This window comes from Pinus tabuliformis, chromosome 2_2 (genome assembly GCF_031772625.1).
Source record: "Pinus tabuliformis cultivar Carrire ecotype Pingquan chromosome 2_2, CPIR1, whole genome shotgun sequence".
In the NCBI taxonomy this organism is placed as follows: Eukaryota; Viridiplantae; Streptophyta; class Pinopsida; order Pinales; family Pinaceae; genus Pinus; species Pinus tabuliformis.
Genome location: NC_142300.1, coordinates 1,220,483,975 through 1,220,506,094, shown reverse-complemented (window position 1 = coordinate 1,220,506,094; position 22,120 = coordinate 1,220,483,975). Strand labels below are relative to the sequence as shown.

General features: G+C 40.1%; 1 protein-coding gene across 3 annotated transcripts in view; it reads left to right on the top strand.

Moving 5' to 3' along the window:
* The window catches only part of LOC149197887 (uncharacterized), a 408,075-nt gene that overhangs the window by 191,783 nt on the left and 194,172 nt on the right, over nucleotides 1-22,120 (top strand). The window lies entirely within an intron of this gene.

Sequence of the window (22,120 nt, the reverse complement as noted above, 5' to 3'; positions counted from 1 at the left end):
AAACCACCCTTGGCTTTCTAGGAGTTGGCCTAAAGCGTTGGGACTCGTGCCATGGTGATGGTGGGCACTTGGCCTATTTGGTGCTATTACCCACCAAAAGTGGGTGACCCACAAGAGAATCTTTTCTCCTATTCATCTCCTCGAACCGATAACCATCAACACCTGAGAGCCACTAGTAGCCAATGACGACGTGCCATTCATATCTCCATCACCTGCATTAGTGATGTGTTTCCTCGCCCATTTTCCAAGAGCACATGTTGGAAATTGGGCTTCTGATCGAAAGGTACTTTATTTATTTTTCAATTAGGTGTTTATGCTTGTTTGTATTTGGGCATTTTGACATGGATTATGGGGTAACTTGGAGGAAAGAAGGTTCTTGGCTGTGATCTTGTTCCCTCATCTTAAATTGGGGGTTAATTTTCAATCCTAGTCCAATGGGTCCTCTCATAATGGCCCAATGGGTATAGGAGGGGCACTACTTGGGAAGCCATGATTGAGATGAAGTAGCCCCATTTCTCTTGATTTCGTACCACTTTCCATCTTACATTACAAGCCCCTTTTTCACCTCCATTCTTTAGGTTCAATTGACCACTGGTTCATTGGGATTTGGCACCCACACATCCTCATAGCTGGGTAGGGCCTGAAAATGTACATCGGGATTTTGCTGCAACTGAAAGAAACAAAAAGAGCATATGATGAGCACAAAAAACAAAAGAAAAATCAAAATGCAAAAAATGGTCGGGACTTACAAATTAACACGTGGGCAAAAGCCAAGCATGAGCTCTACCTCACTCATATGGTCATCACGTGGTTCTTGGGCCAATGTTGCCTTATCTCATAGAAGACAAGGAACCTTTGCATGTCTGTTAATTTTAGGTATGTTCTATGTTGAGAGCAAATTTACTTCAATTTTCCATATTAGCTCAATATCAATTCCAGATTAGCAATCACATTAAGCATGATAGTAAAATGCAGATAGAACATAAACATAAATTGTAGAAAACAATCCAAGACAAGAGGACACAAGATGTGGCACTAGCCAGGGACAAACCCAAATGTGGGGAAACCCTTGATCAATTCTTCTTATATGTTCTTCAATAGTTCAGCAGAGTGAGAGCTAGTACATATACATCAGAAGTCAACATCTTGACTTATCAAAATAAGAGCAGAGATCTTCTCTAAGAAGATGTTACATGAGGTAGCTGATCTGGACACAGGTGATTCCATCACCTTGCTGTACCTATCACTATGCTGCACCATGTTGCACCATCATAGCATGTCCATCATCACTGTGCTGCACCATGCTGCACTATCATACCATGTACATCATCACTGTGCTGCACCATCACTGAGCTGTACCTCATCATGTTGTACCCAACATGCTGCTCTTCATCATCATGCTGCACTATGCATCATACTGCACTATGCATCACTGTGCTGCACCACTGTCACTGTGCACTATGCTGCACTATTCATATTGTTGTACCCATCATTGTGCACTATGCTGCACCATTCCATCACTGTGCACTATGCTGCACCACTCACTGCTGTCTCTAACACCATGCTGCATCCAACTGCTGCATCTAAAGATGTTGTTCCATGTTGCTGCAATATACCATGTTGCTGCACCCCTTTACATCATGTTGCAACATTCATCATCATGCTGTCTTCAAACTAAGATAGCAGCACCAAGGTAGTCCTAGCTATGGTGCTATGGCCTGCGGCCTAGCACATAGCAATGCTGAAGAGAATGTCTTTGAAACTTTACTTTCATCAAACCATGAAAGAGTGCAGACACACACACACACACACATATATATATATCACTGATATACATTGCAAGAAGGCAGATCCATATACTGTCCTCGTCTGAAGTCATTCCTCCGAGAGATTGTATATAGGATTGTTGTAGATAACATCCTTAGGACATCGAATAGGCTTCCTTTTGACAACATCTTAAGGTCTCTTATTATACCTACTTTTAGAGCACATGGACAATGTTAGAAAGCTATATATGTGTCTCCCTTTTCTGCTAATAAATATTCATACAAGCCTGCGGCTAGGGCACATTGACAATAGATTTAGGGTCTCGTAGATCAACGTCATAAGGTCTCTTAGACCTGTTGTTGGCTTAGTGGGTCCTGACCCAGGTTTAGAGTTAGTTGTGCCAAACAAATCCCTACACTACTGGCCCTTTCGGCATCAATCCACGTAGCGCGGACTGAAGTCTCACCCAAAGCAGTATGGGGGGATGTTGGAACCAAGTTTCTGCATCCAGAGATCAGTGTGATGTCTTTCTATGACCTAGATCTGCCTTCGCGCAGATTTCTAAGCCCTTAAGGCTTAGCGTTGTAACTCCCCTCAATTGGCCTCTAGACCTCCGCGAAGGTCTACGACTAGCTTTTGCGGACCCTGAACAGGAAAATTAGCTACTTACGCGCACCATAGATTACCCTTAGATCAGTATTTACTCAGATCTACCTAAGTGTTCGATAACTTTAACAGAAAGTGTTATGATCTTCACGTAATCACTTAACATTAATTGCGTTCAGATAATAAGACGGATCAAGTAAATTCGCGCATCAATACATCATTATTTTATAAAGACATCATTTTATCATAGCATATATCGCAATCATACATAACAGAATTAAAGAGATAAAACACAAGAATTTTTGCAACAATCTTGTTTATTGATCTTCATTATAGGTTTATAGACTCAATACTTCTCTGCGCACTCAGCTGTAGGGGTCCGTGCACTCAACTGCAGACACTAGTCTAGGCCTCTGCGCAGTCAGTTGCGGACACTACTCTTGGCTTCTGCGCACTCAGCTGCAGAGCCTTTCCTCTTACTTTCCTGTGCTAACCCTCTAAACTCCTTTCGTCGTACCCATAGACAAAAGACTTCTATCTCTATTTATCTGCCTTAGACTCTCTAAGAAACACCTATTTATACAATCCCATGGTCCGCGGACAATGGGTAGATCTTCAAAAACCGACTCAAGTTTACATGACTGAGGGTAAAAACCCTTTTTGACTCTTAACTAACTCTGCGTTCCGCGTCTACAATTTGTCGAGACTTTACTTCTTTTTACATCAAAACTTGGGCTTTTGCCCCAAAGCTAACCCAGGGGACCCCATCCCAACACCTGCGTTATAGATGCCTTCTCGACTATGTTAAAGCCTTCTTCATCATGACCGTGTTAGATCATCCTCACATGACAACATATTGGATTTAGGGCATCATTAGTGTTTACTTCCTTAGTGTGGCTAAGGTAGGATAGATCCTCCATGATAGCGTTAGGGTGACAACAATAGGGTCCCTTCATGACAGCGATTGGATCTATCCTTTAAGACTGCGTTTCAATCTTAACAACAATTAGAGCATCCCTTATGTAGAACAACGTTAGGGCTTCTACTTAGCTGTAGGTATGGCTTTTTCATCTCAGCGTTAGGGCTTCTACTTAGCTGTAGGTATGGCTTCTTCATCTCAACGTTTAGGGCTATTGCAACCAGCATACAAGCCCTTGGATTTATTGCGTTCTAGTCCCTTGCTGAACTGCATCCAAGTCCCTTGTTGAACTGTGCCCAAGTCCCTTGTAGAATTTCGGTTTAGTGCATGGCAGACCTGTTCATAGGACAACGTATCCTCTCGAGGACTTTCCCTTCCACTAAAACCCAAAACAGTGGAGAGAAGATATCACAAGAGGTGAGTCCCAAATGACTTTCAAGGCATCTCTATTTATACTAAAACGTGGAGGACAAGTGGGGGTTATTTGGTTGCTGGCTGACCTTGATGAATTGTCACATAACACAAATAAATTCATGTCTCCATGAATACTTGTCGGAATCGGATGATCTTTAGATCAATCCTACACCTCTCGATGAGAGGAACCCAAGAAAAATATCAGTTGCCGTAAAGAAGATGATCCACATGGAGTTTGGCCCTAGTTGCCAATTTTAATTTTTAACAATGTCCCGACCCCTGATTGACAATGAACTGCCCCATCCTTAAGGGGGTAATAACTAATAACTACTATACATCATACAAAGCAAGCTCTAACACTTTGAGCTATGAGTGGTAACACAAAGAAGAATCAAGAAAAGGGAAAAGGTATGCGAGGGGTGGAAAAACTAAGTCTGAGTTGGTAACTCATGCATCCACAATTGCTGCCTCCTCATATCTATGTACTTATGATGAGGTACTCCATCACAACTAATCCTTTTGACCATGGCACTTGGCCATGAAGTCTTCCCCCTCCAATTTATTATTATTCACATGGCACCTATCGATTGAAGGGTGGACCAAGGACATGCCACTGCCCCTTAGGGGTTGAGAACACCTAATAGGATTGTCTATTAACCACTCCTACCTTGGGAGGTAATACCATTACGTGACTAAGGCCCCAATTTTGGAACAGAAGCCTTGTATGAAGTGATAAGTTGTCCATTTCTTTCAAGCTTGGTTCACTTAGATGAAACACTGATTAAATTCACCTAATGGTGAAAGTGGTAGCACTGGATATTGTGTGTAATTGACAGGTGGTTCCATCTATAGGTTTGGGCAACTTAACTAGGGTCCAAATCTTCTAGAGGGACATATTGACACCCACAAGTGTTGCGTTGAGATCCATGGGACTTCAGACAATTGTAGAGCATCATTTGTATCCATGGGCACCTTCAACATCCACAAAGCTCCTGCACTTTTCCCTATATCATTTATGGGATGATGCACCTAGACCAACATGCCCCCAACTAGCTTGGCAGTACGTCATGGTTAAGAAGTTGATCCAAGGCCCAAATGAGGTTTGTCTCATGCCTTTAGACATGGGAGGGCTAGTACCATCTTCAATGCCCTCAACGTTGGGTCAGAATTATGAATATGGACCACATGGAGGCCCATGAGATCCATTTTGTGCCCCAAACCCAAATCCTTGGTCCACAGGATGATTTTGACAAAGATCTAGGGGCCAACCCCTATAAGGTGAATTTGGAGGGCCTCTACACAAGTCAAAGCACTCAAGGTCCTCAACGCAATCCATAAGGAAGCGTCCGCTAGCATGAAGTCAACAGTTTGGCTTGCACATATGGAGATTTATTTCATGTGACAAAGGCTACTTAGTCAGCTTGTGATCTAGACTAGTATTTTCCCATTATTTTATGATTTGAAGGGGCTAGTAGGCTAATTAGGCATTCATATGCCTCATATAAGTAAAATTAGAAGAACTTGTCATTATCACATCACTCAAGAAATTTCAGCCTCCTCTTGAGTTGAATACAAACTTTGTATCTTTGAGGTAAATTTGGAGTATTTTGATGCGCTTTGACATTTGGAGCTGATTTGTCTATCTTTGGAGCCATTGTTTGGATGAACGGAATGGATTCTTTGCATGTTATCTTGTAAGTCTATATAGATGTTGAAAATTAGTTTCTTAAATGTCTAATGTATGGAATTTTGTTGATTCTCGTAGTTGTGATGGTGCCCTAATTTGTTGAATACTTATTGAATGCCAATGTAGATGATCTATTGCATGCATTACTCATAGATAATGTGTAAATGAATGTCCTTAGTGGTGAACTCTTGGTAGCTCTCTTATGAAAAATCCATCTTACATTGTAAAGGTAATTTTTGGAGTTTTGCTTGCTAGGGCATCAATATTTTGGCCTCCTCTGTGTTGAAATTTGGTATCGGAGGACAGGTGGTTCCCTTAGGCTTTGATCTTTGGCCTAGGGAAAAGTGTCCAAAAGAATTTAATTTTTCTCCTAAAGTAACTTTATAATTTTTATAAAGTTAAATCTAATTTGAAAGTGACTTTAAGTGATAAAGTTACTAAGTCTAATTTTAAAGTGACTTTTATAAAGTCAATGAAAAATTAGAAAGGAAAAGTGACTTTGGAAATAAATGACTAAGTGGGTCTTTATTAAAGTGGGGTGAATTAAAAAATAGAAAGTGAGATTTAAATGAGCATTTAATCTCAGCCATTGATCTAAATCTATTTCAGCCATTGGATTTAGGGATCACCCAAAAGTCATTTAGGGTTGGGTTAAGGGAGGAAAAGGAGGAAAAGATCACTCATTCTTTCATGAGCAGATTGGGAGAAGGAGAGCAAGAGAGCAAGGGAGATTTCTGGACAAGGAGGAGAAAGAGGCAGCAGTTTGGCACACATACCAAGGCAGCACTTCAGCAAATCCGAACAGCATAAAGAACAAGCAGAAAAAGGCAGATTTTTGTGAGCAAACAGTAAAAAAAATTGATTTTCAGCACGAATATCGAGGAGGCGATTTTCTGCACAGTTTTCGAGGTCTGTCCGTACAAGTCCGTACGGTCGTATGTACAGTCCGCACAGTCCGTACGGTCCGTACAGCTCGTACAACACATTTTCAGATTGTCTGTTGGCTGAAAACAGATAAGTTTGCTTGCTAGAAAAATTCTGTTTTGCTGATTTTTTTGCTGAAAATTTTCTCTCTGTAAAAAGGCATTTTCCAGAAATAAAGAAGAGCTCTCAAACTGGTTTTCCCCAAGAGTTGTAGGGGGTTTTTCCAGGGTCAAGTTGACCAAAAATCTCAGTGTTTAAATGTGTTTTAATGGCTGTTTATGACTGCTGATTTTTATTTCTGCAATTTCCAGCATTCTGTAAAATTTCCAGAATTTGTGTTTTCAGCAATATTTATTTTTCAGCTTGTTAAATGTATGGTTATGGGAAAGGGCATTTAACTACATGGGAGAAATAAGGTGAAACTGAAAACCGAGGTGGGAAAACAGAGATTTCTACACTCTGAAACTCTTTGGCTGATCTAGCGCATTGATGACTCCATTCTCCCAAGGAACAAGGGCTGGTCGATTTGGTTGATGATCATACTCTATTTTTTTTTTATCTATATTTTCTCTCTCCTAATTTGACCCTTTCAAGGCCAAGCTTGGAAACTAGGGCTTGATGCCCTAGGCAAGTAGAGTTTTGGTGGTTGGAGAGCCTAAACATCAAGGGGGTAGTTTTTACCACAAAATCTATCATTTTGGTGGACATCCACTCCAATTTCATCTGTACACTTTCTTGCCCTAGTTGGTTGCCTAAGTGGGAAACCCTAGTTTTTCCTTGCTTCAACTTAATGGCTTCCATAAAGTTTTTGATGAGCCTTAGCATTGTTAGTGCACATTGTTGAAAACCTTTTCTCTTAAGCCTTGACCTTTGGAAATTCCAACACTCGTCAAGTTTATCAAGCCCTAGGTCTTATGCCTTCTTTCATAGGTCTCATCATAAAAAATGAATTGTCTCCTTGTGGAGCCTAGAAACTAAGTTGTGCCTTTCTTGAAGAGATCATAGTGACGTCATCTTACATATTATCCTTAGAATATCTGACATAAGTGATCTTTTTCATACTGGGACTTGTCTTATCGGTGAAAGTTCAGAAAGAGCAGGGGGTTTTGGCTATTGTGATAGTGGGCCACTACCCTATTGTTGTCTCTTGGTCTAGTTTATGCCTTGTAGGGTTTCCTTCTCGAAAACCTGCTCGTTTTTGCGGCAATAGTGTCACCGTAGCATCTCATGAGGACCTTAATGAGACTTGCTAATTTAGGTGGTAATAACAGCCTTAAGACTTGACAATGGCCCTTGAAGAAGAAGGTATCCTATACCTTTCTCAACTCATAGAAGATGAAATCGGTGAAGAAAACCACCAAGAACAATAAGTATAACTCCTTGATCATCAAAAGCATCATATTGAAAATCAAGATCCTAGTGAAGATTCTAATGGAACAATTCCTATTGAAGATCATGTCTATGAAGAGAAACCTATTAAAGATGATTATCTTTCCCATGAAGATGAGAATGAGGTAAGCCCTATTCCTTTCATGCTTTTGGTTTCTGTGACACATGTTTTGAAAGCCTAGAAAAGGAAGATCCTATTGTTGAGAAAAGAAGGGCAATTTAAAATATTCGATTTCTCTTATCTGTGATAACTGCTTGTGATATTATTTCTTTAGATTCTGCTCCTTATTGTTTACATGAATTATTATCATCAACCAGATATCTAAACAAGAATATCAAAATGCACAAGTACACAAGATATTGGCACCAAGCCAGGGCAAAAACCTCTCCAAACTGTGAGAGGAAAAACCCTTTGAACTCTTTCGTATAGAATCTTTATTGAGAAATTGTATGACCCAAACATTGACTCAGTAATACCTTAACATCAGATGACAATACCTCCAAACATGTACGCAAACATAATGTATCCTTCTGCAATTCTGAACAGTATATCAGGTCTGTAGCAAGAGTATGACAATCAGCAACGATGGTCTCGGATAGGCTCTTCTAGCCTTTTTCTATCTTCGCACTTTGTGTAGACCCATCACACACATAATAGCCTCTTGATTTGAGATTTCTTGATGCCAAGGAATGACAATTATAGGGCAGCGAAGAGAAAACCTTCTGCTTCAAGATGTAGAGTCATGTGATAGGAGAGATATGGCTCTTCTAGCCCTTTGATGACTTCGATCTCTTTTGCGCTGCCTTCCTTATGCAAACTGCGGCTAGATTGGATCTATAACCCAACAATATACCCATATGACATGATGCCCTAGATCAGATCAGAATGCTACACTTGAGAGCAGGCTTGGTGATGAACTCAGATGAGGGAACAAACTTCCTCATTGACTGCGGCTACCCTTCTTCTTCGACCCTTTCACTTTGCTAACCTTCATGTAATGAGTGAGGATGATTGTGTCGTGAGAAGGTGCCAATGCAATGTTTATATAGGCTTGCCTCCTCACCTCTAGGCCGACGTGATCCTAGATTAGGCCGACATAATGAGAGCCTTCCAGAATTGTCCAAACGAATTATTTTAAGCGGTTTCTTTACATCAATTCTGTGGGTACATGTTAGAGTATTTCATTGATGGATCTAGAAGGGTTTTTGACATAAAACAATTACATTTACACGTGTAACAATACATGCTTGTCTTCCTTTTACATGACTTATCCTAAGGCTCTTCAATTGGAGCCATGACTAGACCATGACAAAAATATTAAAATAATTTTTCTTGATACCAAATTACATCTATACAATATTTTACATGATGAAGACCGAACCTAGTTACACTATTTTCAACACTCCCACTTAACTAGGGAGGTATTCATACATACATGGTACATGGGCATTCTCAATACAAGAGTTCTCATAAGCAAAGAGTCGGATTAGTTATCCATCTGTTCTAGCATCATTTCAACCAACATTGTTTCCATATAGCAAGGCCTTGACTAACCGCTCTATCTCTCAAATAGATCAGAGCACAATGTTGGTGAGACTGATGACTTATAAACACACTCGTCATTGTCTCTCTTAGGGTAATACCCACCTGGGTGTTCTCCAAGTATGCCCTACTAGGAATATTCTCATCTTGGGTTCCCAACCCTCAAGAATATCGGTCCTCTTGTCTACTCTTATCTTGGATGCCCTACCACATCCTCAAAGAGTGTTGGATGCTAGATGATAACTCAATCCTCCATTTCTTCTTCATTCTCGGAAGACAGAAATGTAGTATCTATCTTTCCCGCTCAAATAGGGACGACATATCAACCAGACCAAGCTTGTCTCGAAAATACACAAGCTTCTTGTTTGGAAGCGATTTTGTTAATATGTTGACAGTCTGCTCATCGGTGGGAACATACTCTAGCTTTAGTACACCATCTTGCACCAGCTTCTAAATATAATGATACTTGTTATTAATGTGCTTTGTCTTCCTATGAAACACTGAGTCCTTAGACAATCTTATACAGCTGGTATTATCACAATGAATAGTTGTAGGGGCCAACGGTCCTGCAAATAAATCAGATAACAATTTCCTCAACCAGATCGCTTCCCGGTTGACTTCACATACTGCTACACACTCGGCTTCAGCACGGCTTAAGGCAATTGTCTCTTGCTTCCTGCTCATCCAAGAGACCATCGAGGATCCTAGGCTGAAGCATCCTCCGGTTGTGCTTCTTTCATCCTTCTCGCTGCCTCCCCAATCCGAATCAGTGAATCCTGTTAGAAGTACATCTTTTCCTTTCTCATATTTTAGGCAGTGATGTATGGTTCCACACAAGTATCTTAGTATATGCTTGGATGCCACCCATTGATCTTGACGGGGTTCCATTTGGAACTGACTAAGAACATTCACTACAAAACATATATCCGGTGAAGTATTTGCGAGGTACATCAGTGATCCAACTAATTGCTTGTACCTTGTGGGATCCACCACGCTGGATTCAGAGTTTCTCAACAGTCTCAGGTTTGTGATCATCGGAGTCGTAATAGGCTTGCACTCCATCATATCAAACCTTTTGGGAATTTCAATTACATACTTTCCTTGACCCAAATAAATCTCATTGGGTTCTTGCCATACTTCTAGACCCAGATAATAGTGCATGGATCCCAGATCCTTCATATCGAATTCTGTAGTCAATTGTTTCTTGCATTCTTGAATACATTCTTCTACACCAGTTAGTAGAAGATCATCTACGTATAGTAAAATGATGATAGATTCATCCATCCCCACTTTGACGTAGAGATTTGGATTGGCCAAACTTTTGATGAAGCCCAGTCTTTGCAGATAAGCATCGATCCTTGCATACCATGCTCTTGTTGAAGAAAGTGTAACTAGGTTCGGTCTTTATAATGACATGATATTTGTAACTGATGTAATAAATTATTTTTGTATATCTTGGTTCATGGGTTTCATGAGCAAGAAGAGTAATTAGGTCAAAGACTTCTTCTTGATGTCTTTAGGATTTTATTGTTTGTCAAAGAGTCATGTCATGTGTGGAGAAGCTCTCTAAGAGCCTATGTAAAATGTATTGGTGTCAAATCAGCCCTCCAAGACCAAGAAAAATCCTACAAAAGCAAGCTCATCGAAATATGCAAGCGATAACAAGGAAGAATACTTCATGTCGGCTCCAAATATAAATTAAATACATAAATGAAAGTTATGTTGGCTTGATAAAAGGGCACTTCGATTCATGAATGTATCTTGGCTCAATATACGAGGCTAACCACTATAAATACCCATGAAGGGTCAACGAAAAACATATGAAGGAAATTTCGGATGTCTCTGAAATTTCGCATGAAAGAGCCGCAATCAAGGAGTAGGTGTTTAGCTGAAAAAGCCGCAGATAAGGAGGAACATACATCGCAATTCCTCTCTGAAACTTCACATGAAGGAAGGAGCAGATCCGCACTGCAGTACGTTAATTAGTTTAGGGGTTGTCTGCACCTCGGATGGGTATAAGGGCAGACAAACTAGGCCTCAGATTAAGGAGGATCATTATACTATGCGGATGGGTACAAGGTACAAAAGTAATATCTCGGTTGGATTCAGATCTCAGAAGGCCTTAACAAATGTGGTAATGATCACAACAATAATACTCTCCTCCTCGGTGGTGTTCATGACCATGAAGGGAATCAATGTCAACGTATTCCTATGGCAAAGAGGATCTACGAAATCCTACGGTAGTACTAACTTGGCATGATTGTGACAAGCAAAATTTAGGAATATATTACAATGAGAAGATTCAGATATGTCTTCTAACAATCTCGGCATACTTGTATCTTGGTGTTCTCACAACAACATACTATATTGTCCTTCATTCTAGATGCTGTCACATATTTCATGATCATTGTCTTAATAGTCACAGTCCTGATGCATTCGTGATAAAAGGGATCTCTATAATCCTTTCTTGGAATACATTCCAAACACAATATTGATCTAGGCATAGATGTGATCGTAGTAGCAAGGTGCAGGAAAGATGCAGTAGGAGATGATCTTGGTGATTCAGTTGTGAAGGTCTCAATGTTGCAGCAAGGATGGTCCTAGTGAAGGAGCAACAAGGAAGATCTTGTTGAAGTTGCAGCTGTGATGGAGATCTTAATGATGCTGTCATGGTTCAACAATGATCCAGTTGAAGGAACGGTCATGACACAACAATGATGATGATGATCTCAGCAACAGATTGGTGTCTTGGTCTTGGAGGGGCAGATTGTGTCAGGGGTCATGGTCTTGGTATTCGTCAATGGAATCTCTATAAGAAGAATTTATGCATGGGTTTTCCTCTCCAAGAGGGAGAGGTTTTGGCCCTGGCAGAAAGCCAAACATTTGTGTTCTTGTCTCTTTTGTTTTGATAGCAGTTTGATGAAGCTAACATACACATGCTAATAATGAAGTAAACATCAAGCTAAGATAAAATTGTACAAACACTTCACAAATTGTTATCATGTAACGAAGAATCATCTTAATCATGCATGCCCTAGATTCTTCAAAATGGTATCAGAGGGTATTGGTTTTAGCAGTCAAAGTAAGGGCAGAAAAGAGAAATTTAGGAATCAAGTTTCTACAAGACATCAAAGCAGCTGAGGATCTACATGCCAGAATCAAACCCTAGTCATGATAAAACCCTGGATCAGAGATGAGTCTACAACATCAAGGGTTTCAGATATCAACAATCTTCAAATTTCAATGTATGTAACAACAGTTTTGACAAGTTCCTCCATGACATCTCAGTATCTCAGTTTGGATACTTTATAAAGAATAAAGTCTTAGGATATCAGATCTTAGGGGGAACTTGATTCAAAGGCATATATGAGAGTGTATATGAACAGTACTCAAATCAGAAGCCATTCTATGGATCATGGCAAGAAACTTCAGTTCGACATGTATCAGCAGCTTGTTGGAAGGCAATCTAAGGATCTCAGTCAAATCAAAGAATCAAAACCCCCGCTTCAACTACTGCCAACATGATCAAGGTGAAGACTAGATCTTCACAATCATGTAAGTACCTTTTTATAATCAAATTTTGTTTTATGACTTCATGATTGCAAGAAGATCTACATATTGGATGGGTCATCAAGGGTCTTGCATAGAATAAGGAGGATTGTCATTATCCTTAGAGAAGTCAGTACATCAAGGTCTCCTTTGAAGTCATAAGAACTCGTAGGGTTCTATGAAACAAGAAAGGAGACATAGGAAGAATTCATGAAATGCTAGAGGACATACTATCTGAAATGCAGTAAAGAAGAAAGAAGAGATATCTTCATAAATGATGAATAGACAAACATCATTGATAAGCAAAGTGACCAATGTCTATGAACAAGAAGGTCACCTCGATCAACAGTTTGTGGTCTCTATGTCAGATAGAGAAAGACAAGTCGATAGGACTTAAATAAGTGCAGATAAGTAAAGGAAGGTTGACAAGACAAAATAGTACTATGAAAGAGGAAGCTGGAGAAAGGATCAGGGAAAGAGGCAGTAATAGATCTCCATTATGAATAAGATGGTGTCCCTCTCAAAAGGATCCTATCAGAAGTCCTTGCAGATATGACAGTGGTAAGAAGATGCATCATGGCATCATGGAACCAAGAGCTCGTATAAGAACCATGAAGGACATAGGTCTTGGGAATCTCATTGTACATTAAAGGAAAGGAAGAAGTCATCCAGGACAAAGGAAGTATTTGTCAGATGTGGATATACCAGATCTTGAAGATTCTTGGATGGAAATCTCAGCAGAGGATCCCCTAAGATTGGAAGGCAACAAGTGCTTCATCAGGAATTCCAACTTATGGAATGTGAAAATTCTGTTACTGCAGCAACTAATTTTATTTACCTACTTATTTTCCAATAAGTTATTTACGAAATCCCTTTAGTAAATATTAAAATAAATTCTGCTATAGATATCATACCATTATACAGAAACAAATACATGCACAAGAATCAAACACATCAACACAATTATTTTTGGACAATTGTCCCAGGAAAAACACAATGCAGGAAAATCGGTGTAGCAAAGGAGGATTTCATTAATCAACTTTCTTGAGTACAATTAGGGTGCCAAACTGGCTCACCCAATAGAGATAATCACATAGCAGTAATACCATAAAATTCTCTGGCGCTTCCCTTAAGCTCAACGTCAGTCCCACTGGCCTCTGCACAACTCCCAAACCCTCTGTGTCAGCACTCTGCCTCACTGCGTCAGCACTTGGCCTCTTTGCCTGAAAAGGAGGTGATCCAGCCGCACCTTCCAGTACGGCTACCTTGTTATGACTTCACTCCAGTCACTAGCCCAGCCTTTGGCATCCCCCTCCCTGCGGTTAAGGTAACGACTTGGGGCATGGCCAGCTCCCATAGTGTGACGGGCGGTGTGTACAAGGCCCGGGAATGGATTCACCGCCGTATGGATGACCGGCGATTACTAGTGATTCCGACTTCATGCAGGCGAGTTGCAGCCTGCAATCCGAACGGAGGCCGGGTTTTTGAGGTTAGCTTGCCCTCGTGGGGTCGCGACCCTTTGTCTCGGTCATTGTAGCACGTGTGTCGCCCAGGGCGTAAGGGGCATGATGACTTGACGTCATCCTCATCTTCCTCCGGCTTATCATCGACAGTCTGTTCAGGGTTCCAAACTAAATGTTGGCAACTAAACACGAGGGTTGTCACCCACACAGGTCCTTTAGACACTGCACAATCCAGCTGCCTCTACGTCTTCCTGATTGGCTCTGTGTTTGCCTCTCTGATCTCTACACTGGTCCTTCAATACTATCCTTGCCTCTCTGTTATGTACTTGCTGCCTCTCACTGCAATCCAGGCCTCTAGTTCGAATTTCTCAGCAAAACCCAATCCTGAAATCGAACAGACTGGTCTCCCTCTAGTGTATCTCCAACTGACCTTCAAGTCTTCTCTTATACTTTTCCTGTTGATGAATCAACGACCGAGATTAAGTCCCTAATCAACGACTAAGATTAAAATAGCCTTGATCCTTATCTCTTAGAACCTTCTCATCCTTATCTTTATTAATACCCATTAATATTTTTACTTTCCTAAGTTTAGACTTAGGAACTCATTAAAAATATTAATTATTGTTAGTAACTCCTCATTCGAATGGAATTTTCCAAAACAATTTCTGGGTCTTAGAGATCTCATGTGCTTTAGCCTCTCCACCAATTTTCATGGCTAGAGCACAGTCGATGCTACCCTAAATCAACACTCCCCCTTAGCGAGGAATGTGCTCTAGTAATACTCCAGCACTGAGCATCACCCTGATCATCCTACACCGGTACCTATGTTGATGCTTGGCCTTGCTGCCCAACATCCTCTGCACTGTTGCCCATGGCTGTACCACTGCCACTACTACATCTGTACTGCAGCTCCCTCTACATCCGTGCTGCTGCTGGTCCTTCTTCCCAACACTGCATTTGCATTGCAACTCTTTCTCAAATATTGCATCATGCTGCTCATAGCATTGCAACACCTGATACTTATCCATTTCTGCTACTGAAATGGATTCTTTACCATCCCTATCTTATCCTTGAAATAAGCGAACTTGGTTCTTCCAAGGGCCTTGGTAAAGATGTCCGCCACCTGTTCTCCTGTAGGAATGTAGCTCAACTGCACAACTCCTCGTTGGACACAGTCTCTAACAAAGTGACACCGAATATCAATGTGCTTTGACCGATCATGAAATACTGGATTCTCAGAGAGCTTGATGCAACTCTGATTATCACACATGATCTCGGTCGCCTCCATCCTTCTTTTGAATAGGTTTACAAGCAATTTTCTAAGCCATATGGCTTCACACGAAGCTGTGCTAGCAGACCTTATATTTTGCTTTGGCTGAGCTCAGAGCTACGGATTTTTGTTTCCTACTGCACCAGAAGGTCATCCCTGATTCAATGTTGAAACAGTACCCAGAGGTACCTTTCCGATCCACTAAACTTCCAACCCAATCTACATCAGTAAAGCCACTCAATCTAATATCATTACTTCTGGTGTACAAGAGTCCAAAATTGATTGTTCCCTGTATATATCTGAGAACATGTTTGGTTGCTGCCCAATGAGCCCTCTTCGGTTCCACCATGAACTGACTGAGGGTATTGACAGCAATGTTACCAGACTCGGAATCGGCAATAAATCGGCAAGGCAAAAGAGCGAAGAGTTTTAATCGGATCGGGAAAAAATCGGCAAAAAATCGTTGAATTCATTAAATAAAAATATACACATATATTGAATTAAAAAAACCATTTTTCATTAATATTGGGTAAAGGCATGTCCAAACAATGCATAATATCAATAGATGTCCAAAATATCATGAATAAATAAGTATCTCATATATGTTATGAGTCCAAACATGATCCAAAGCACTGAGTCTTGAGTCCTTAGAAGCATATGCTTCTAAAAGTTTACAAAAAACTGCATACTAATCAGAAAAAAATCAGCAACTAAGAGTCTAAGACTCTTAAGAGTGAGAACTAGAAGCGATTCCTTCCACTCCTTCGCTTGCTTGACTCTCAAAGTTCTCCAAGTCATGAAGGCTTAAAAGAGGAGGCTCATCTAATTGAACCCAGTCTGCTGCATTTGTAGCTTGCAAATCTATCTCTTCAAGGTCGATTGGTGAATGATCCATACCTGTCATTATCATGAGACATTGAAATGTGAATTAAAGTTTCACTTTGAAGTTTGAAGTTTGAACTTTAAAGTACGAACTAGATTATGAAACCTTCAAATTCAAGCTCTCGAATCTCACCTAGTATTTGTTTGTTGCGAAGTCGTAGATTGTAATGGAAAAATACAAGGTCATTCAAGCGTTTTTGTGTCAATCGGTTGTGCTTGTTAGAATGTATTTTCTCAAACATGCTCCAGTTGCGTTCACAACCTGAAGCACTACATGCTTGGTTTAAGATTCGAATGGCAAATCTCTTCAAATCTGGCGTATCACTACCAAAGTTTTGCCACCAAAGACCTAGCAAGTGGTAACGGTTTGTGAGTAGAAATACTAAATTAGTAAATAGTAAAAACTTAAAAAGAAAAGAAAATTTAATAAAACATTTAACATACAAAATAAAGTTTAAACAAATTTAATGAATTGATGAAGCCTTCAAGCTGGGTACCAGGCAACATCTTAGACCTTTGTCTTATAGCACTGGTATAGGCAAAAAATTTAGATGGTGCCCTATAATCTTGTAGTTAGGAAAAGACATGACTTTGATGTTCTGGATCAGGGAAGCACCTTTCCACGCATGTCATAAGTCCTCTGCCAACCTCCCCATCCTCATTAAATTTGCTCTTATCATAAAAATATTGTGGGTTTAAGAAGTACCCAGCAGCATGTAAGGGGGAATGCAATTGCCTATCCCAACGTGCATCTATAATGTCCCAAAGAGGCATATAATTTGTCTCATCATCCCCATATCTTCTTTTGATGGCCTCCTTTGCGAGATCCATCGCCTCATAAATGTAACCCATAGCGGGTTTGTCACCATCAACCATCCTGAAAGTTCAAGCATTCAAATTTAAAGAAATATGAAACATTGTAAATAAAAAGAAGCTTGAAATGAAAAAGTTAAAAGACTTGAAGTACCTGAGAACTCTAACAAGGGACTCCGTCACAGCAATAATCTCTTCGGCATCTCTCCAGAAACCATCATTAAACACAAGTGCAGCAATTTCGATGCCTTCAAGGGTCTTGGAATGTTTAGATCAATGTTGTTAAAAGCGCGATCGGGATTTAATCGGCGCCGGGAAAAAAGCGGAAAAAATCGACAAAAGCGGGAAAAAAGCGGAAAAAAGCGGGAAAAAAGCGTTTGGCACAAAAATATTCATTTTTTTTCCATTTTTTTAATATCTAAACCATCTACAACATAAAATAAATACATTGACACATAAATATGATAAAAAAACTAATATATAAGATGTTTAATATCATTTCTAGTGCTAAAATCACACATAACATTGAATCATGTCCTGAACAGTAAGTCCTGAGTCCCAACTCAGCCTCAAAATATCAACAAAAAATATGATAATGTATCTCATCATGTCATAATGTCATATACAATAAAATGAAAGTCTAATCCTATTGATTTCCTCTGCCCCTCTTGCGAGAAAATGGCACAACTTTCTCTTTCCCTCTAGATGTAGAAGCTGGTGCTTGTGGTGGTGGAAATGGCAGTGGAGTCTGACGTGCTCTAGAAGCTGAAGAACTAGTAGTAGCAGCTACAGGAGGCTGAGGTAGACGGAGACCATGTCCTCTACTGGTGGTAGTGGTAGCCCGGGTAGGCGGTGTCACCTCCTCCTCCTGCTCCTCCTCCTCCACCTTCTCCTCCTCCTGCTCCTGCTCCTGCTCCTCCTGCTCCTCCTCCTCCCCCTCCTCCTCCCCCTCATCCTGCACTAACCAATCATCAGTGGGATCCATGAGAGGCCTCTCGGTCTCAACCCTCCATTCAGCAGTGGTGTCAATCCCATCCAATGAGATGGCTTCCGTATCAGGTGTCTTCTCTAGTTGTCTCACCCACAATCGAAGATTGTAGTAGACATAGACCATGTCATTAAGTCTATGGGACTCCAACCTGTACAAAGTTCATGAAATAATAATTAATAATTAATATTATAAAAAAAATATTGTTTAAAACTTTAATGAATTCAAAAATTTATTTGGAAATTTGCAATATTTTAAATGTTTAAGTGTTAACCTATTGCGCTTCTTGTTGTGTATTTTTTCAAATACACTCCAATTGCACTCACATCCCGAGGAGCTGCATGTTTGGCTGAGGATGCGTACGGCAAGCTTTTGCAAAAGGGGTACTCTGACACCATACATCTTCCACCATGCGTCTACAACAAAATTACAAATAAAATTTTAAATAAACATAAGAAAAAAATGGAATTTGAAGAGACAATGAAATTTGAAACAAAGTTACAAAGTACAAACTAAAAAATACCTGGCATTTTAATCGTCCTATCAGTGACAGCCATCTCAAAGCCAAATGTGCCACCTGACATCTTATATGTCTCAATTTGTCTAGAGATCTCTATACGTTCTTCTGGAGATCTCACCATCTTCTGGACACAGGTTAATAATCCTTCCACGACCTCAACATCAAAATCAAACCCACATGCATAAGAAAATGCAGGGTTCAGGAAAAGCCCAGCAGCATGAATGGGACGATGGAGTGTGTTGTTCCATCGCTCATCAATGACTTCCCATAGAAGGAGTTGTCTCTGAAACCCATCATCTCCCTTATCATCATAGTAGGACCGAATGGCTTCTTTGGCCCTGTCCATGGCTTCATACAAATAGCCCATTGCGGGCTTCTCACCATCAACCAATCGAAGAACCTTTACCAAAGGTTCAGTAACAGCGCACACCTCCTGCACTCCCGCCCAGAAGTCTTCCTGGTATGAAACTAGTCTGCACACGGCCTCTCCTTCTGGTTTGCGGCTCATTGACGAAGCACGCCACTCCTCTGAAAGAAACATTCTCTTCAAATCCCACATAGAATTCAAGAGGGATTGAAGAGATATGAAACTCGTCGCAAACCGTGTAATGGCGGGGCGCACCAACTCTTTTTTGTTGGTGCATTTTCTCATCAAGCTAAGCACAGATGTGTGATTGTAAATAAATTTTGTGATGCTTTTTGATGAGTCAACAATCTCTTTGACAAAGGGAATTTTCCCTATGTCCTCTAACATCAAATCAATACAATGGGCAGCACAAGGTGTCCAAAATAAAGTAGGATGCCTGTCCATAAGCATTCTACCAGCAGCAACATAATTTGCAGCATTGTCCGTTATGACTTGGACAACATTTTCTGCACCCACCTCCAAAATAAACACATCCAGCAAATCACATAAAGTTCTTGCATCTTTGATTTGATGAGTTGCATCAATAGATTTGATAAACATAGTCCCCTTGGGACAACTAACCAAGAAGTTTATAAGGGTTCTCCCCTTTTGGTCAGTCCAACCATCTGACATAACAGTGCACCCTGTTTGTGCCCATGATGCCCTAAAATCCTCCAATCTTTGGGTGCAGTCACGCTTTTCATCTTGAAGAAGCCGGCCTCTGAAATCATGAAGAGAAGGGATTTTGTACCCCGGGCCAACACTGGCAATAGCATCAACAGTAGGTTGGAAAAATGGATTATTCCTTATAATGCTGAAAGGAATATCACTCCAGAGGAGAAATTTTGTCATCAACCTGTCAGCTTGTTCTTTTTCAGTTCTTTTTAGCATTGAACCGATAGTTGGTTGTGAACCAGGTGTGGTTCGAGGAACAAAATATGATGATGCAGCTACCGGATTGACTGACGCTGCAGTAGAACCAGTGCCACTTGGCCCACTTCCTTCAGCTGACCTTTTTAGTTGCCTTTTGAGTTCTTCTTTGGCCTCTCTAGTGTGCTCTAATTCTCCCAATGCTCTCATGGCTCTTTGGATAATTTCAACAATTGTATTTAGACAGGGCCCCACATCATGTCCAGGGATTTGTGCAAGGTGGTACTTCAACCTGTACACCCCCCCGAATATCTCCTTTCCACACAACTTGCAATACAAGTTTTGTCTATCATTCGGAGTTTTAGGTTCACCATATTCCCAGAAAGGATCCAATTTCCTTGGCATGTTTGTTTTTGAATTTTGAATTTGCAAACCTATGGAAAAATAAGGATTAGGAAATAGGAATTTAGGATTACATAATACAAATTACAATTTAGCATTTACAAAATTACAAGTTAATTATTTCCAAAATCCCAATTTCCAAACCCAAGTTACCCAACCAAATGCCAATGGCAAATGCCAAAAAACAATGAAAATTCAAAAAAAATAAACAATGTTTAAAAAAAATGAGAAAATAAAAATAAAAAATTGGTTCTCATAGTCATAACAAATTACCCATCCCAAATCAATGAAAAATTACAAAAAATTCTTTAAAAACAATGAAAAACAAAGTTTTTATAGAAGCAAAACAAAAAAAAATTAATCTACATACCTTTTTTTATGGACAAATTGGTGATCTTGTCTTGGATTTCTCCTAAAACCACTTGGATTCGCTCCCAAATTCGACGGAAACCCTTCAGCTCCTCTCCCTCACCTCTTCTCCTCCTCCTCCGCGCGCAGACAGCACAATGACATAAAAAAAATCGTTTTTTGCCTATTAAAAGCCCGCTGCCCCGACCATCTGCGATTTTTTCCATAAAAATCGCGATTTTTTCGAAAAAATCGCGATTTTTTCAAAAAAACGCGATTTTTTCCGAAAAAATCGCGATTTTTTCAAAAAAACGCGATTTTTTCGAAAAAATCGCGATTTTTTCAAAAAAACGCGATTTTTTCCGAAAAAATCGGTATAAAAAAAAGGCCGCGATTTTTTGGTATAAAAATCGCGATTTAAGCGGGTAGGGGATAAAATCGCGATTTTCCGAAAAAATCGCGATTTTATCGCGATTTTAACAACACTGGTTTAGATCCCATCCACTCAGGTCCCAAGAACATCCTCTTCAGATTTATCTTTTGCTCAACCACAGATTGCAAAGATATGAAATTTGTTGCAAATCTAGTCACTGCAGGTCGAACAATTTCTTTACCTTCAGTGTATATTCTCATAGCGTTTAGGACAATAGTGTGGTTGTATAGGTATTTGGTTATGGATTTTGCCTTCTCCACAACCTCATGTATCCAATGAAGCTTACCAATGTCCTCAAGCATTAAATCTATGCAATGGGCAGCACAAGGGGTCCAAAACAAGGGGTCTTGTAAATCCATTTCGAAGTTACCACAGATTTGTTTTCTGATCTAGGAACAATTTCCCAAACACCATTCTTCATTATAGATTGGTATTCTTCATTCATGGTAGACTTCCACTCAGGGTGCTTGGAAGCTTATTCAAATGTGGATGGCTCATTTTCTATCAATTTTGACACGTAGGCTGCATACCCAAGTACCTTTTAGGTTTCTTGCTTTCTCTAAATTTTTCACTTGCGTGGTGTCCTTTAGGTCCTTGATGTGTGGAGGTCAACCAATTGGGTCTCTTCCTCTTTTCAGGGATAGTGATAGGTTTGCTAGGACCTTCATCTTGTTGATGAACATCTTCTTCTTCTTTATTGATTTCTTCCTCAAATATAGGAAGATCTTCTTCATCGGAATCAGATGAAATATCTTTTGACCTTTTGAATGCAATATTCTCATCAAAGATTACATCTCGCTTACCTCTACTTGATGTCCTTCCTTGATGTAGATTCTGTAAGCCTTGGATGAATTACTATATCCCAAAAATATTTCCTTCTTGCTTGCTACATCTAACTTCTTCCTTTTGTCCTTGGTAATGTGGATA